At 38.8% G+C, this 13,897-nt stretch overlaps 1 protein-coding gene across 6 annotated transcripts in view; it reads right to left on the minus strand.

Moving 5' to 3' along the window:
• spock1 (SPARC (osteonectin), cwcv and kazal like domains proteoglycan 1) overlaps positions 1 to 13,897 on the minus strand; it is a 108,452-nt gene that overhangs the window by 9,573 nt on the left and 84,982 nt on the right. The gene's annotated exons all lie outside the window — the stretch shown is intronic.

Genomic DNA, 13,897 nt, shown 5'->3' on the forward strand with positions numbered 1-13,897 from the left:
TCGACGATTTTGATAGTCGACGTAATCGTGACTAGTCGACTAATCGCGGCAGCCCTAGTTTCTATCTTTGTGCATGATCGCTCGCATCTGTGCAAATGCAAAGAAAGTTCACCCAGCACTGTCACCCATTTTGATGCTTTAATGACAGAGAGCATCAACTGAATTTCCCTAATTTGAGTCATAAACAACAAGAAAGAAAGCTCTCGTTGCTTCAGCCCCGTGGGACAGACATGGTTGGACTGCAATTCAAGCAGACCTCTGCCTCTGCCTGTCTCATTCTGCATCTTTGTGTGTCAATCTTCTGCGCCTGATTGACACATTTGTTTCTCATTTTCTTTCGTCTGAGAGTTTGATAAATGTGCCTAGAGGACAACAGCCATTCGGCATCTCGAACCATCATTACCGATCAAAATCCTTCAGCTTTGTCGTGTAGCACAGACGATCCACAGAGGAAGGTTGTTGACAATCCTGTTGCACGTGGCTTTCCTTTGATACAATCGTTCTTTTTCTAGTGTTTACATCTGAAGATAGAAAACTGAGAAAAGCTTCTGAATGTTTGAAATGTGAACGCCTAAATGGACCAAAATCACTCATCCACACACGCACACAAGGACTTGCACTTAAATAAAGAGAAGACCTGAATCACACTTTGCTGTCAGTGGATTAAGATGTCAGCAAACATGGGATCAAAAGGATATGAGCACATCACACACACAAGCAAAGTGTAAACACTCCTCAGCGTCAGTGGTAGTTTATAAGCACATATTTCTGGCATCTTGCTTTTAGCTGAGCCACACTCAACATCCTGTATTCATGCATTCTTGTCAGGTCATGCACACATGGAGATACACCTGCATTTTACAGTAATAGTTTGGAATTGTGCACATCTTCCTCCATAAAAGATGTTCTTAGTAAAAGAGGATGAAAAATACTTGTCTGACTGGCTATCCGTGTGATATTACCTGTAGAATTCATGTGTACATGTGCGTAACTACGTATGTGTGAGTGTGTGCCTTCAGGACCAGACAGATAACATTTCACAGCACTCTTCATTTCCACAGTCTGGAAAGAGAGAACAAAATACCAACAGCTAAACATCATCTCTCCTCAGCGATTCTCAGTCGGTAGCACATCGCCCGTTCGAAGCTCAAACCTCTGGAAGGTTTGTCCCTGCCTGATCCTTTATGTGACTGCACTGCATTCCTACATCGTCTCTGCCCTTCATCGTCTTGCTCTCTGTTCCCTCTCATTGCTTTTTGTATCACTCTTTGCTTTTCTGATTCTTTTGTTGCCTTTGAGACTTCTTGCTGATTTCTCTCGATTGCTCGTTCATTTCCAATTCTCTAACTCTGTCGATTTTCAAAATTCAATATAAGCCACTTATCACACCTGGCTGTGGCTAAGCCAGTTTCTTTTTATGACGAAGAAGAAGGCCACTTTGATATGTCCGACTCTCTTTATTTCTTTCTCTCACCTAAATTGCTTTGAGTGCTTCATTTCCCATTTCTCTCCTTGTACATCCCCCTACAGACTAAAGATTTAAGCGTTTCTTTAACAGTTTTTGCCTTTGATATCCACTCCCTCTATCGCTTTCCATCTTATTGTACACTTTTTCTGACTTCACTACACTTATCTTTTCCTCTCAAAGTTTCTAGACTTGGCACTATGGCTCAGAATGAGTCTAGATGGACTCTTATCTTTTTATTTTGTCTGCATTGTTGAAATAGTTTCTGATAATTCCAGCACTGCTGAGTGCATAAGGAGCCTTTTCAGAGGGCGTTAAGTTAGAAAGCTGAAAATATTCACATATACATCCAATGCAGAGAGTTATAAAGGCCTGTTCTTACACTTTTTTATGTTAACAGAATACATTACTGTGCAAAAGTCTTGAGCCACTCTTTCAATCAATCCCACACTGGTTTAGTAACCAGTCCGGGGACTGGTGAGGCCAGTCCATGACACTTATAACTCCATTGTGTAGTTTTTCTATCCAGGTATGCTTTTACTGCACTGTTGGTGTGTTTGAGGTCATCATCACGATAAAAAAAGAAACTGTTGCCAGTCTCATATTTTCTAGATGAGCGGTCTCCAACCTTTTTTGCACCACAGACCAGTTTAACTCCAACAATATTTTCATGGACATACTTTAAGGTAAATAAGGTAAATACAACAAAATAAAACCAACACCAGTACAAAAAAAGGGAACATTTATTCATAAAACACATGGGAAAAGACCCAGGGAAACCGAGTTAATGATAAAAATTATTTAAAAAAATGACAAATACTGATAAAAACCTTGAAAACTATACATTTCACACCCAAGTCTCAACTCTCATGGCCCAGTACCAAATGACTCGGCCCGGGGGTTGGGGAACGCTGTTCTAGATGGTATTGCATGATGGATCAAAATCTGCCACCTCTTATTTTATCCACTTGTAGATTTTCCTTACATTTTTTAAGGGCACGTGACACACCATGCTGAGGTACATCAGCTTGTCAGTGTAAAATACTATTTTATGTCTAACTATGTGATTGTGCACATTTTTCATAGATTTGACTACAAAAATTGGGACAAATTAAGGGTTTTGTGCCAAAAGATACAATTTAACATTTGTCTGTTATGTTTAGAGACAACACCCATTCATTCCTTGAGGTAGGTCTATTTTTAAGCTTCCATTCCTCTGTAAATGTCAGCTATAAGGACTGGAAATGAAACAGAAAGAAAGGCAAGAAAGTCTGGGTCTATGAAAGCAAAGTATAAAGAAATGATGTGTGGCTCAAATTTTTGCACAGCACTGGACATCATATTAACATTAACATTTGTATAAAAGCTAAATTTTAATGGGTTGTTCCTGTAGTCGTTGTATTTACTTCTTTTCACTTACAAAATCAAAAGCCAAATCTATCCCTGGATACTTTATAACTGTCTAAGGTTCTCAGTTTTCCCCCCTCTTTTCATTAAGTTGTCAGGATTTTTCCATTGTGCATTTTCATAAAGAAAGTTCGCTGACAGCATCCATCAGTTCAGGTAGTTTCCAAAGAGTTTTGTATGTGATACTGCAGAACTATGACTAAGCAGCAATGCAGTCCTTGATTTCCTTGTGAAATCATAACTGATGCAACAGGTGTGAGAAAAACAAAGCTGAAAAGTTTTGCACCTTGTCAGCTTCAAGAAACTGGAAGATCTCTTTGGTGGCTTTTATATTTTAGCAGCAAATTTAACTCTTACTTATCACAGTGCAGAGTGACAAAAAAAGGCAGAAGTGGGCAGAATAAATAAAAACCTTTGGGTAAATAGCTACTTTGTCAAATCTCAACAACTAAGAGCAAAATGTGCACTCTACTTTAAATAATAAACCAGACAACTGCTTTCCATCTGTTCTTAGGTGGTGTGGAGACTGCAGTGTCAGATTTGTCAAAGCCCCACTCTAACCTATCAAAGAGAGTTTGACGAGGAACCTTTACAGGGGATGAAGCAGACAGAGGCAACAAGTCAGACAGCCAGACACTCACACACACACACACACAGACACACGCACATATATAGAGGCAGCGTTCTCACATGAGACGCCATCGATCATAGCTGTGGGTCAAATATCAACCACTGAATCGTGGCTTAGAATCACCATCTATCCTTCTTCCTTCCTTCTGCTTTCCCTCTCACCCACCACATCCTCACATCTGCTGTCTTTCATGTCTGCGAACCTGGATGAAAATCTGGCACCTAACTAAAAAAAAAAATCACAGTCTACGAGTCCTTCACAGACTGATTCAGAGGAAAACTACCTGCTGAATGTGGAAAAGCAAAGTTAAAACTGAAATCCATCACAGAAGATAGAGAAATGGACAAATGAAAAAGTGTGTTGAACAACATTATCTTAGATAGTGGCAGTGAAATAAAAAATGAAATCAAACACTAGCTGGACATTTTAAAGAGGCTGAATTGCTTCATTATGTTTAAAGTTTGGTTTATGTGTTGTCTCACTGGGAATTACAGTTTTCTTTTCTTTCTTTTTACACCTTAAAAGCTCAAATTTCAGCTGTAATCTTTTAAATTGAAGTGTACTACACTGCTACTAAACACCATGACAACAACGATAGCACTGTTTGTGTCCTTTAATTATTATTTTCCCACCACACATACATATAAATATATATATTTATGTGCACACTGGATGAACACGGGCAGCTCCAAAGAAGACTGGTTTGTGGGTATTCTCGGTGATGCCACTTTAAACATTTACATTTGTGTTTACAGATGTGTTTTGTTGACTTGTCGTGCTAATTATCCCTGAAAAACTTTATTATGTGCCTGACAAAAAAATGCAATGTCCTGGTAGCTCACATAGCTAAATGTAGCCAAGTTTCAAGGAACCACTACGACTAAAAAACAATGATCTCTCAGTATAAAAGAATAAAATATAGTTTGTGTAATTAGTCGGTAAATGTCACAATGCCCATGATTGAATGTTAGCCACTTGAAGACAAATGTGCTAATTAACTAGATTAAAAAAAAAAAAGGGGGGGGGAAAGGGGGAAAAAAATCCCTGCATGAGTGCTTAAAATTTCAACATCTACTGCCTTCAGACTTTAATCTTACAAAACTGATGCATGAAAATGCAAAATACTGTGTGCGTTTTTCTGTGCTAAACAAGCCCTTAAATGTCTCTTATGCAATGACAACAGTGAAGACAAAGGCGAGGCAAAGCTATTGAATTTAATTCAATTCAGGTTTATTTATACAAACCACAACAATCACCTCAAGGTGCTTTATACTGTAAGGTTCTGAAAACAACCCGTAACGATCAAACAAACCCCTATGAGCGAGCACTTTGTGACAGTGGGAAGGAACAACTCCCTTTAACGGGAAGAAACATCCACAAAAGGAGAAGAGAAAAGACAAAGAGAGCATAGTTCTCCTAAATCTTCTAGAAATATTCTCCCATACTCATCTGTGCACTTTTGCACTATCACCAGATGTTAGAGTTGTTACTTTCATTAGGAGGAGATTGAGCAGAACTTTCCCAAATTACATATGTCAAACCCTCCAGGGCAGTTTAGGTCATGAGATAAATGTGTGTGCCAGACGTTCTGAGATACAACTCCAAATATCAAGAGAAATTAGGCCTTGAGGTCCTCTGTGGGTCCCCTTTATCACCTGTAAATAATTAACTAAGCATCTCACTGGCTCCAGACAAAGCAAAAGGTAGGTGGTGATCACCTTGAGACATCGAGAGTAGCGTCTGATTGAATCAAAATTAAAGATAGATGGAAAGCGAGAGAGGATTGGTGAGAGGCAGTGGAAGGAGATGGCATTTCTTAACAAGGTAACAGAAAGAGAAAGAAAGGAAGTGCGACAGTAAGGAAGGAGATACAAGGAAGATAGAAGGTCAGATTCATTAAAAAGATACAAAGGTATGTTTGATTTCCTTTGCCCCGAGCTATCAGCGTTCCAGAGTGATTTCACTGGCACTGAGCTAAGTTTCGCCCAGATAATGATCAGTAATACAGTGTCTACACAGGCAGAGAGACAGGTAGAGATAGAAATTGGCCAGATACACAAACAGCGGAAGGCAGACAACCAATTCAGGTTTAGCCTTAAGAGTAATTTTATTTTGGCAAAATCAGTATCTCTTCTACTTTTTTAAAGCTCATTTTTCAAAGTGGAACTTTTCTGTGTAATCCAACATCACTGGATATAAAACAGTCTAGAGAGGCTGGAGGGGAATGTGTAGGGATTAGGGAATTAATAAACTAGCAAACCAAAAGTAACCATTTCAGTCACCATTTTATTGGTTATTTAAATTTACGGCATGGCCTGGATATGATAAGGCATGTGAAACTACTTGTTTGATACTATAGCTATACAAAGACAGCAGAACGCAGAGGTTCCTATTATCCTGATGTTGGATTGTCCATGCATCACTCCAAACAGGTTATTTCCTCTGTTTGGAGTGATGCATGCACAGCCCTTTGCTGTGTTACATATTCAGAGCAGTGCAACAAAACAAATAAAAACAAAGAGTGGAGATTCTTATTAAACTTCTAGAAAATGCAACTATTTCCCCCAATTATAACTAATCATTCTTGTAATTATTATCTCCAAATGTGAGATATCGGAGCAGCCACAAGTTCTGGCATATCTTAGCTGTTTATGTCAATGCAATTCTATTTTTCTGCCATAGATTAATTGTAATTTAGGCCTCAATTACACAATGCAAATGCGACATGCTTAAAGTTGTAACCACAAAGTTGTACACTAAGCCCTGCAGATGACTCTCAACATGACGCTAATGCAAAATCATTTAGGAATTATGTATCAACGTAAGAGCAAGGTGTATAGTCAGGAAAGACCAACAAAGACTGTTTGAATAAATGATGAATCCAGCTTATGTTTGAAAGTGGTGAAGACAGTCTCAACAAGAAATACGAAAACACTCTTCACGCTGGTCAAGACTCTGGAAAAAATCCCTGAGCAATTGGCACACGTCAGGAGAGCATAGGAAGTGTGGAGGCAGGAGAAAAGAGAGCACAATCTGTCCTCCTGTGTGCTCTCAGTAGAACTGTGAGACTGAAATGCCAGGGAAAATTTAATTTAGCGAGGGGATTTAGCCTGTTCAGCATCTTACAGTGCTCTTTGTTTTGTCAGTGTCTTTTTTCCCAGTGACAGCTGACATAAAAATGATCTATTATTACTTTAAAAATCTCATTGACCATAACCAACGCTGACTTACGCCGTTATAGAAGATCATCTGCTGGATCGCTTCATGTCAGGTCGAGTCATTGTTTTACAGGGGAAAGTAATGATGTGCAATGTCACAGAGTGCTGCCTCAGGGGAGATGGCAGATCAAATGAAACCTCAGCACCCCTGTGTCGATGTGTTAACCTTCTCTGACAAACAGGCAAACAGCAGCAATGGATTTCTGAGCACATCAGGATTAAATGTTCATTAGGAAAACTCAGAGAAATTACTGGTTAACGCCTGTAATTAACCTGCAATTATGGCCTAATTCTTAAGATTTTTCTAAATTCTCTGTTGTAGACAATTTATTTTCCCAGAGCTTTTGTAAGTTACAATTCTGCAGAGACTTTCTATCATCCGTTTATGCCAAGCAGACACTAATTTGTCCCCATATAAATGCAGTTCAGAGATGCATGTGTTTCACAGTCTTCTAAACAATCCAAAAAATCCCCAAAAAACAAGAAACAACAGCAACAATGAGAAAGACAAAAAAGCGGAGGTGGAACTTTAACCTAACACTCTGCAAAATGATGGAGTGGAGGCTTGAGACAGAAAATAAATGAGAAACTGATAGAGTTGGGAGAGGGAGGAGGAGACTGAGGAGTCAAAGGGAAGAGTGGGAGTGATGTGACTGACAAACACGCATGTTCCCCATAGGCCCGCTACCACTCAGTGATAAATAAAGGTTATTAGTGTGGTTTAGGGAAAAGTATACTCGCAAACATGGAATCTGAAGACTACCACTCTGCCTTGTCAAAGAAAACCAACAATATTCACCCTGCTCTCCAAATAAATTGCATGCTGCAGCGTAGACTCTTCTACAGCTATCATTCAAAATCAAGGGAGTGTGCAGCAGACAGAAGATGCAAAGACTGAAATCTATGTACAGAAAGTGCTCGATGCCTTTGCATAGTCATATGACAGGCAACAAATTCATTTATTCCCAATCCTCAGACTATGTGGCCCCTTGCGTGCCCTATTCCGTCTGTGTATATATTTTCTGTCTTGTAAAAGCCTTTTTATGGAAGTGCAGACTTCAAGATGAACTAAAAAAATGTAGCTATAATAAATATATATTCAGTGTTCACTTTGACATTCAAGCCGAGCGTCCAAGTGGAGAAGAAAACTGATTAAAGTGACTTTAAAGCTGGCTTGATTGTTTGTGCCGGATAGTATTTTAGAAACTGCTGAGCTGCTAGGATTTTCCCACTTAACCATCTCCAGGGTTTACACAAAATGGCCTGGAAAAGAGAAATATCCAGTGAGAGGCAGGTCTCTAGGTGAAAATTACTCGTTGAAGCCGGAAGTTAGAGGACAATGGCCAGAGTGCTTCAATCTGATAGGAAGGTAAACATTCATTAAAGCCATAGTATGCAGAAGAGTATCTTTGAAAGCACAACATGTCAAACCCTGAAGCAGGAGACCACACCTGTCAGTAAAGAACAGAAAACTGTGGGTTCAATTTGCATGGGCTCACTAAAATAGGGCAACAGAAGACTGGATAAATGTTGGCTAGTCTGATAAGTTTTGATTTCTGCTGCAACATTCAGATGGCACGGTCAAAACTTGGCACTAGCAAACATGAAAGCATGGATCCATCCAGCTTTGTATCAACGGCTGAGCTGCTGCTGGTAGTGTAATGGTGAGGCGGATATTTTCTCGGCACACTTGGTTCCCCTTACTACCACTTAAGCATTGTTTAACTCCCACAGGCTACTCAGTATTGTTGCTGACCACGTCCATCCCTTTATGACCACACCGTACCCATCTTCTGATGGCTGCTTCCAGCAGGATAAAGCATCATTTCACAAAGCTCAAATGATCTCAAATTGGTTTCTTGAACATGACAATGAGTTCACTGCACTCAAAAAGCCTGCACAGCCACCAGAACTCACTCTAATAGAGCACCTTTGGGATGTGGTGGAACAGGACATTCTCATCATGGATGTGCACCAACTGTGTGACGCTATCATGACAATATAGGCCAAAATCTCTGAGGAATGTTTCCATCACCTTGCTGAATCAGTGCCACAAAAAAGCAGCTTAGAAAGCAAAAGCGATCCAACCTGATACTAGCACAGTGCAAATAATGAAGTGACACCTAATTTAAGAGTTCAAATTCTTTGAAAAACTCCAACAATATAGCAAAATGTACTGCTTTGTATTCTGTTACTTTTAAGCTTGAATACTTTACTACACTACATCCTACATTAGCGTACAAAAAAAGCAAACAAACAATAAATAAACAAACAAAAATCCAATGACTAATAAGTTTACCTCTTCTGTTACATAAGGAATAGTGGGTGACTGTTTAACACAGGGTTAATCAGAAAAATTTTAATTAGATCTCAGGTTGCAGAAAAAGTGCTAAATGTTGCCCTGGCAGCAAATTCTAAGGCATCTATATTCAGTGTTTACTTAATGTAATGGAAAGGAATTTAAAGTGTCTTGTTTACTGGGTTTACTGACAGTTATATAAATGTTTTAATCATTAGACTCACCTTAACAGTCTATGTGCTCATTATAAATAAACGGTATAAAACGACTACAGGAGTAAATTTAAGTAAAATGGTAAATGGTCTGTATTTGTATAGCGCTTTTACTAGTCCCCCCTAGGGACCCCAAAGCACTTTACACACCCAGTCATACACTGGTGGAGGCAAGCTATAGTTGTAGCCACAGCTGCCCTGGGGCAGACTGACAGAAGCGAGGCTGCCATATCGCACCATCGGCCCTTCTGGCCAACACCAGTAGGCGGTAGGTGAAGTGTCTTGCCCAAGGACACAACGACCGAGACGGGGCTCGAACCGGCAACCTTCCGATTACAAGGCGAACTCCCAACTCTTGAGCCCCAAGTATTAGAGCATAATGTGTTTTCCAGCCTCAGTGTAGCCCCACAGTGTTTACAGGAAGATATGAAAACATGCACATTATATTTAAAAAGAGAATATTATGTTTGGCTCATTTAAGCACTTCTTGTAAATATAACAAGGTCAAATCAGTGATATTAACAATTACAATAAATTTGTGTAATTTATAAGCTTTAAATAGTGATGTAATCATACACAGTTGAACTTGATATCATATAAAAGTAAAAGCAAGTCTATGTATGATTTTAAATGATGTGTTATATGTTTTTAAAACTTGATCTCAGAGCATCTAATACCTCCGGGGTTGCAGCTGAAACAATCAGGCACACACTGTCTTACAACGCTATAAGAATACATGCAAGCATAACATCAGTTTAATGGAATATGCTATTGTCATTATAGCTGGATATACCAGAGCCTTAATGATGGCGCCACATACTGATAAGTCGTGTAATTGAAATGGTGTGCTTCTTTTTTGCAGATATGCCTCCTGGCTTTAAATGGACTTGATCCAGTGCTTTTACCTTGTTACGAACAACTTAAAGTCCTTAGGGCACACATGCTTAGTGGTTTTTTTTCTGTTACTTACGTACTGCTTAGCACCCGGTTGGATTTGGGCACTTAACCACTGTGCATTTTTCTAATATAATAGTTTGCTCTTTCTTTAAAAAACATGCTGTTCTTCTGCTGTTTGTGCTTATATGTTGGAAACACCACTAATTCCCATTCATACATAAGTTGCATGAATGGGAATTAGTGAAGCCACGTAAGGAAAATGTTGTTGTTGTTGTTTCATGAGGTTTAGCACAGACAGATGTGGTCAAAGTGATTCCTTAGTCATTGCTGCAGTAAAAAGCTTTGAAGTAAAACTTTGCTGTCTGTCAAGAAAGGCACTGCATGGTCATTTTATACCAGTCAAAAGTAATAAGCAATCCCATTGGATTTAATTACTGACACGCTAATGCTAAAAATAGTGGATTTCCTAAGACTGGAGCCAACTAAATGAAGTTTGGCAAGCTACTTCTTGCTGCTCCTTTATTCCACACCACAGCAGGTAGTTTGTGTTTGATGCGGCATGTTTTTTATACTAGATGTACGGTGGCCCTGAGAGGCCAAATGGACAGCAACTTAAGAAAACACCAGCAAAAAGAAAAACGCTGCAAAAGCACACAAAACACAACGGAAATAGGAAAAAACAGATTTCCAAAAGCACAAGGGAAGTGTTTCTCAGGAGACAATAACATGATAAAAGACACCTAGCATGTTTTGGGTTCCTGCAACTGGTCCGTCGGGTTATTGTCTCCCCAGAAACATTTCCCTTGATGTCTTTTCCTATTTCCAACGTGTTTTGTATGCTTTTACAGCTTTTTTCTCATTGCTGGTGTTTTCTTAAGTTGCAGTCCGTTTGGCCTCTCGGGGCCACCGTATGGATGCCCTTCCTGATGCAAGCGGATCCTGAAGTCACACTTATAATATATGAATACTATGGAGTCAATAACAAAACTTTTAAGCAATTTTAACCCCCCCAAAATAGACACTTGAAACTTTTTAAATGCAACTGATTGTAACAATCAAAAAAGTAAAAAAGTAAAATCAAACCAGCTACAGGCCCGTGTCAAGCTGAAGCTCACCAAACGGTCATTTAAACCATCCAACGATATCAGAATCAGACTTTATTTATCCCCAAGGGGCAAACTATGACTTCTGATATAACTATGACTTATGATATGACTTCTGCTCTCTATAGATAAATAACCAATCCATGACACTCAGAAAAAAGACAAACGTCTCACTAAAAGCACAATCAGATAACATCAGCATGGATTTATCACAGTGGAAATGAGAAATTTTCCTTGAACATGACAGCCGCCGATGCCCTTTTGTCCCCACACAGCTTCACAGTTTGTTTCAAAGTTTGAATCAATAATTGCTCCAAGACATTCATAAGACTGAACACATTCCACCGTCTGACCCTTAATGGATGCGATCTCTTGTGTATGAGTACATGTTCTAAAGCCAGTGATCACATATTACTTTTTAACAAAATCATCAAGGACTGTGCCACGGTTGGGCTCATTATCCTGGAGCTGACTAACAATAACAGAGTCATCTTGATACTTTAAAATGAGCCTGCTTTCATACCCAACTCTGTACACACATATTTGTGTATGGAATAAATAATAGATAACAGATAATAAATAAGGGTAAAAGCACACATCCTGTGGGATGCCAATCGCCTTCTGATTAAAATGTGAGACTGAATTGTGTTGAAGGTCAAAGAAAACTCAACAAACAGTAGCTGACCATGAGACCATGAGAAGTATTTCCTTCTAAGTGTTTAACAGTTATGTTCATCAAGGTTATTGTGGCATCATCTACTCCTTTGTGTGGTTTATAAGCTAACTGCATAGGATCAAGGATATACTTAGTTCGTTGAGATTTTCAATTATTTTCCTATCAACTGATGTAAAGATAATTGACAAATGGATTTAGGAGCAGGAACTAAAACAGCTTCTTTCCATGCAACACTGTGCCTGTGAAGACTTTTTAAAAATGCAGTGAAATACAGGTCTCAGCTGTTAAGCACAAGATTTAAATAAACAACCATAGAAATTGTCAGGTCCATGACATATATTTAGTCATATGGAGCAGAAAGCCTTTTCATCACTCCTTAGGGCAATGTTAAAATACTGATTATTTCCAAGCTTACAAGCAGTTCCTGAATCATTATGGCGGAAAAAAAGTATGAAAATGATTTTAAAGATGATAAAGTATATTAGTTAACCTAAAGTCTGAACAGAAGCCATCCAGAGTGACCTGACTGCATGATTTGGGTCTTTTTTCATACTGGACCAGTCTTAATCAGGTTTATTTGCAGCCATTTTATTCTTTAAGTAAAAACGAGAGAAGCCTAAAACCTGAAAAATCCATAAAAGTACCCATAAAAGCAAAACACTTAAAACACACAGAACATTTATACAAGGACGCCAAACTCTCACTGCTGGTCGCTGCGTGTGCACGCGCCATTATCTATAACACATCATATATCTAATAATAAATGTGCATTTTCCCATATTTACAACTGTGCATATGACAAAACAAACAAAATTTAAAAAAGAAAAAACCCCACTATCATCTATTCCTTTTTATTAAATCTAATTAAAGTCAATATTAAAACAATAGCCTGCATGAACACTTGTACAGGTACACATTAGAGTGCACACCATCTGTCGTTCTTCCTGTGTCTGAATCTAAGCAGAGAAAAAACCCGAAACAAGCAAACACAGAGGGGCAGTAACACAACAGCACTGTTTACTGATAAAGTGATGCTTATGGTCCTGCAGTTACAGACGCAGGTGTAGTGCGAAGTGAGATATTTACTAGTCTGGTACCAATGTTCAAACTCCGTAAACACAGTCGAATGACTGCACATATCAACCTGATGCAATCTATTGACTGTTACCACAGGAACACAATCTCACACATACGCAGAGTGTTTTCCTCACCTACTGCCACCCCCATCTGTTTACCATTTTATGTTGCTGATCTAATGAGAGATTCTATCAGGTTGGGAGACGACAAACATTTCACTCATCCCTGCCACCTCTGAATGAACAAACATTTGGACCTGCTATCTGATGGATGGTTTTTAGGACAGGCTGTGCTGAAAAGGACAGTGAGAGTCATAAAAAGAGGAAGACAAAACCATAGATGAACTTATTTAAATGAGAAATAGGAATAGAAAAAATAGACCTTAGTGAAAAGAGTCAAAGCAGAAAGCCAGACAGAAAAAAAACCCCAATGCTGCATGCTGACAGTGTCCAAGATCTGGAAATAGATTTCCTTTTTTCCCACAAACTCATCCACTCTGTTCCCTCTCAGAGCCAGACTCTTAGCAAACCAAACACATAATTATAGTTTTTATTGAGCAAAGACAGAAGGGAATTAATTAGACAGCAGTCAAGTTGTTAAAACACTTCTCTGTAACCGCATCACTTTCTGTTCCCGCCATTCATTCAGACTTAAGCTAATGGACGAGACTGTAAGATAAAGAAAGAGTTGTCATTAATTAGCAGACACTTTCCTTTTTTTGCCTGATGAACCTCGGGAGCTTTATAAATGCTTCACAATCAAATAGTAATTAGATAAGACCTCTGAGAGTACAGTTTGATTTCTGTATGAAGTATAGATAGATAGATAGATAGATAGATAGATAGATAGATAGATAGATAGATAGATAGATAGATAGATAGATAGATAGATAGATAGATAGATAGATAGATA

Source organism: Pundamilia nyererei, unplaced genomic scaffold (genome assembly GCF_000239375.1).
Source record: "Pundamilia nyererei isolate P.nyererei 1_Seehausen unplaced genomic scaffold, PunNye1.0 scaffold00001, whole genome shotgun sequence".
In the NCBI taxonomy this organism is placed as follows: Eukaryota; Metazoa; Chordata; class Actinopteri; order Cichliformes; family Cichlidae; genus Pundamilia; species Pundamilia nyererei.